We start from the raw sequence: 6,000 nt of genomic DNA on the forward strand, positions 1-6,000 counted from the left end.
TTCGATTCGCCCTCACGTTCGTCGCCTCTCCCGTTCGATTCACCCTCGCGTTCGTCTGTTCAGCTCTACTTTGTTCGTCTCAAAGGGGCTAGGGCACAACCAAACAAAAGGGGCTGAAAAATAAGAGGTGACGAAAAAAGAAAATATATATATATATATTTGGTCAAAACGACGTCGTTTTTCATGCGCGGCAGGAAAGGCCGTAGGAAAGGGCTACCGAAGATCCGAATTCTACATGTCTCACCTCAGCACATATATGATGAATTTTTTAAATTTGGGCAATTTGTATACAGTGATTCTAATTTTCACATGTGACGAATTTATGATTTATCTGTTAAGTGATTTTATTATATAGAATCAGTTAAAAGTAATTTTTAAAATCTTAAATCTATGATTTATCGTTATATAATTAAATAACTCTGCCATATATCATCATTTAAAGATGACTTTTGAGGTATCCACTCCATATCAAACCCTTGGTTAGGCCTTTTTAACAATTACATTTGGATTGAATTTAAATCATATAATATTTTTCTTGATTTGAAAATAGCATATAATGTTTCGTCTCTCTTGATTTTATGTAAATTATTTCTGACATCGGTGGGCCCATAAAAGGTTTTGGCCCTCGACTTAGAGCCCAATTTACGGTTTAAATACCAAAGCCCAACACCTTTGAGAACCCAATGTTGAACCAGGAACCAATGGCATCTAAACACTTGTCCAGCAGGGAACCAGCCACGTAAGCAGACAAAGATTCTGCAGAGTTATTGCACCACACATCAGTCATTAATGAGGCTCCCACAGCATTAAATGCAACAACCCTTTCACGTCGGAACAGGCAGCCTCACCGTGAACAATTCAAGGTATAGTATAGACTTTCAGCCAACACGACAGGTTCGAGTGGACAAGGAAATGATGGACAAAGGATATAAGGAAGTTCCCAAGACACATCAAAGGTTAAGTTCATCCTTCTTCTTTTCTCTCTCTCTCTCTACACAGTCAATCTCTTCTGTTCTAACTTGATCGTCAAAGGGTCCACTGGGGGACTTCCATTCGCCGTTGGACCTTTTTGCAAGCACCGCCAACGAGCTCGGAGACCGGTAAAAGGTGTTGGAAGCATAGGTTTGCCCAACTCACCCTCCCTTGGATCAATAACATCATCAGTTGGTGCCGTCTGTGGAAAGTGCCACTCCGGTTAACAGTTGTGCTCATTGTTGTCAGAGACCCATTCCCAATAATTTCTCCTTACCTTCCATCGAGGTGAATGGTTACAACGAGATCCATGGCTTCTCAACACAATGTCGCTGACCCCCAAGCCGAGCCTCTCAACCCAAATAACTCACCTCAGTACTTCACAAAGCTCACCAACAGCATCAATCGCTTGGCCGAACAAAATAAGGCCTTGATCAACGCTTTACTCTAGTGAAATCTCCCTATACCTCCTCTACCACCACAAGATATCCCTCCCAATCCAAAACAGACCCCAAGCCATCCTTTCCAATAAGCCCACCTTTCCAACCTAAAGGGTCTACAAGCCCCACCTCAAGACATGAACCCACCACCTCGGGGCTTACATCCATTAATTCAAACACCTGTCCCTAAAGGAGAGGCTAGTAGTGTTCAGCCCCCATTACACTCTGGAAGGGACAATGTTCCTATTTGGGATGTGGAACTCCGAGCCATAAAACTCCAGTTTCAGGGAGTCATGCAAAACATACAAAATAAACCCTCCACAACAGCCAACTCCCCATTTGTTGACTCCATCCGGGACAAACCCCTACCCCCCAAGTTCAAAATGCCCTCGATCGACACCTTCGATGGCACAACCGACCTGGTCGACCATGTGGAGACCTATAGGACCATCATGATCCTCCATGCTCTCCCTGACGAAATCATGTGTCGGGCTTTCCCCGTAACGCTTAAAAGGTCGGCTCGATTATGGTTTAGTCAGCTACCGCCGAACTCTGTTTCTACATTCCAACATCTAAGTGATTCCTTCCTGAGCCATTTCATTGGCGCTCAGCACTAGCGCCAACGACGCCCGGCAACTCAACTACTTAATATCCGGCAGACGGAAAGGGAGTCACTACGCAACTTTGTCACCTGTTTCAACACCGAGGCCCTACAGGTGGCGGAAAACGATGACAAGGTCATCCTTACAGCCTTCATGGTTGGTTTACGACCATTTGATTTCCTTTTCTCCTTTTCTAAAAACCCTCTGACTGCCATGGCCACCCTCCTTTCCAAAGCCCAAAAATCTATGAATGCCGAAGACTCTTTGGCAGCTCACCAAGATTTCACACCTAAAAATCCACCCCCTAAGGACAAAAGAAAGGAACCCGAACCCAGATCCTCCTAATATACACATCAACCCCCTCAATATACTGACCGACTTGCTCGAGCCAACCGACCGGCACCTACCTGACCACTCGGTCGGTTCGAACGATACACCCCTCTCAATTCCCCTATAGAACAAGTCTTGAACCAAATTCAACAAGACTACAACTTATAATGGCCTCAACCATCACGATCTCTTTCCAACCGGCGAGATCAATCCAAGTACTGCCGTTTCCATCAAGACCACGGCCACAACACTGAGGAATGTGTTAACCTTAAAGACCAGGTAGAGGATTTGATACGCTAGGGGTGCCTCAGTCGGTTCATGGCAGCCCATCCCCAGTAACGGCCGAGGACCAACCCGCCAGGGGACCACCGCCGACATACCCCACCGACAACCTACACAACCTAAGTGAGACAATGATCGGCTCCCACCACAACCCCAGGCACAAGGCAATCCCGCACCCCCAATCGGCGAGATCAGAGTCATCGTTGGCGGGCTCACATGCGAAGGGCCATTTTGATCGGCCCAGTGAGCCAAACTTAGAAAAATCAGACAAGGCTCCGATAAGGAAGCAACGACATTGGATCGCCCCTTCAAACACCCCAAGCAATGGTCTGAACCCATCACCTTTACAGAGGCCGACTGCACAGGCATCCGTTACCCCCACAAAGACCTCCTCATCATCTCCGCTCTCCTATCCAACTACAAAGTCAGACGGGTCCTTGTCGACAACGGCAACTCTTCAGACATCATCTTCCCGAATGCCTATCGCCAACTTAAGGTCGGAGAAGAAAAGTTGTCCCCCCTCTAAACCCCGTTAGTCGGCTTCACGGGCAAGCAGGTGACCTCCATAGGCTCCATCGACCTTCCCATTACCATCGGAGAATATCCACGGCAGGCTACCAAACTACTCATTTTCCTCATCGTCGACTGTCCTTCTACTTATAACATCATCCTCGGACGCATGGTCCTCAACGTCTTCCAAGCTATCAACTCCACATACCATCTAGCCATGAAATTCCCAACCGACCTCGGGGTCGGCATAGTGAGGGTCGAGCAGACGATGGCCAAAGAGTGTTACGTTGCTTCGCTAAAGGAGGTCAAAATGAAGGAGGCTATGATTATCGAGGGTCTCGACGTCAAAGACGAGGAAGAGTTAGTTAGAGGGAAACCAGTGGGGGAACTTGTTGAAGTGCCTATCGATCCTACCGATTTAGCCAAAACAACCAGGATTGGCAGCCAACTGTCCTCTCAGGCCAAGGCTAATCTCACAGCTCTCTTAACCGAGCACAACGATGTCTTCGCTTGGATCCATTCAGACATGCCAGGTATCGATCCCTCTTTCATTACTCATCGTCTCAATATTGAGCCCCACTTCCGACCTTTCCGCCAGAGGCAGCGTATTTTTCACCTAGAACGCAAAAACCTCATCGCCACCAAGGTGGACAAACTACTGAAGGCACAGCCCATCAAAAACGTGGACTACCCCAGGTGGCTGTCCAACGTGGTCTTGGTCTGCAAAAATAATGACAAATGGCGACTCTGCGTTGACTATTCCAACCTCAATCGGGCTTGCCCCAAAGATAGATATCTCCTTTCCCAGATCGATCTGTTGGTCGACGCAACTACAGGACATTGTAGACGTCCCCGAACGTCCCGGGAGGAAATCCCCCCCCTCCCGTTTTGTTCATTGTGCTCACTACAGTTCAGGACTCAATGTCACGGTCCTGTATCTAATCTCGCAGAGTGAAAAGCAAGACCGATGAAATCATCAAAGAGTCCAAATCCGGCAAATCATTTTTTAAAACAGATTTTTTGAAAGAAGTGCCAAACATGGACTGCTTTGCCAGATACAGAGTCGCCACCTAAATATTTTATTTTTGGGAAATTTAGGAAACCCTGACTCGTTGCCTAAGGCCACGTGTCCGTCATCACCAAAGTTGCCTCGGCTCGAGAACTTGGGTACGATTGGGGAAGGTCACTTCGTGAGCACCCCCGCTCGCCCGATCAAAGATCGGCCTCTACTAACCATGATATCTAGTTTTGAAAACATTATACGTTCTTATTCCGATTATTAGCCTAGATTTCCCATGTGATGCGCATAGCATACAAGTATAGACTAGATCACCTGAATTGGAATAAAACATTTCATGTTTGTTTTTGAAAATGGTTTGATGGTGCTACTCGCAAGTAGGCTAAGACGTGGATTTGCCACCCTCGGGTGGGCTTAGAAAACATGATTTTGCCACTATCTAGTGGGCTTAAAACTCACAATTGATGAATTGTTCCAATCCAAATAACCAAACCTTCACCCACAGGCATTCAGGCAGGTATATCATATAAGCAAATAGCCTCATGGTAAGCATGCTATCATGGCAGTCACTCACACACATGCAAGGATGCTAAAGCAAAAACACTTACCGAGTACTCCAAGCCAAAACAGAAGCTAATTAGAAATCCATGCATGATCCTAACTATACAGAAATGCCTAATGCAACACATGCAAAATGCAGCTAAGATGGGCTCGGCTATTCTAAGATGGCATATGAAATGCTACAGCTAGTACATATTCAATTTGGAATTTGAAATACAAATGCAGTATGATGCGCCGAGCCCGGTGCATGCAATACAGATGAATGATGCAAACATGCTATCATACTGTATGCTAATTGAAACATGCCCTAATCTAACCATCATAAGCTGGTAAATAAAAGGGAGGAGGACGTGGGGTTGGAAAACATACATCACACACACGCACACTTATTACAATTGTGCCCTCACTTGGAGGGTCCGAAAGAATAATACAGTCCGAATGAATAATACAGTCCGAATAAATAGTACAGTCTGAATAAATAGTACAAAATTCTAATTAATTAACAAATTAATCTAGGAAAGCAGGTAAATTAGCACGCAAATCCATGGACCGCCTCAGCTCTGTTCCAAATGACGAATGATGCATGCTCGAGTTACCTGGCGCTGAAATTCATTGCGATGCCGCAGTTTGCCTCTATTTGCAATTGTTTTCGAACTATTGCGCAAAGTTCCAAAAAGCTGCTGATTTCTGATTTACCTTGTAGCCCAACTTTTCAGCAGCCTTTGGTCCAAGGAAATGAGCTTTCAACCTCTGCAAATGAATTCCAAGGGGCTGGAATGGATGATGGTGGTGTGGTGCTATAGGTTGTAGTGTAAATGGCCAAGAAAATTAGGGTTTGGAGCTTTGGAGAAGAAGGCTATGGAAGGTGGAGTGCATGTGCCTTGGCCAAATTTTTCTAACCCTTGCAAAATTAGGTGGGGGGTTGGTTATATAGAGGGAGAGAAGTAAGGCTTCTTGGAGAAGCCAAGAGAGGGGGTCAAAGCTTCTCAAAGAAGCTTTAACCAAAACGGTCAAGCTTCTCCAAGAAGTTAAGCAATGGGGGCAAAACTAATTAAAAAGGATCAAAAAGAGGCTCAAAATCTCGGACAGTGGGTCCAGTGCTTCACAGCCGGCACAGCTGTGTTGCACTTGAGAAGAGCAAAAGGCAGAAAGCTGGCCTGCCAAGGTGGCCGGCCGACCACTCCCTATGGTCGGCCGACCAGGGGTCAAAAGAGTCAAGCAAAATTGCTGGTCGGCCTACCCAGAAAGGTGGCCTCCCAGATGAGTAGATCACCATGGTGGTATG

Source organism: Camellia sinensis, chromosome 7 (assembly GCF_055761805.1).
Source record: "Camellia sinensis isolate YWXY chromosome 7, ASM5576180v1, whole genome shotgun sequence".
In the NCBI taxonomy this organism is placed as follows: Eukaryota; Viridiplantae; Streptophyta; class Magnoliopsida; order Ericales; family Theaceae; genus Camellia; species Camellia sinensis.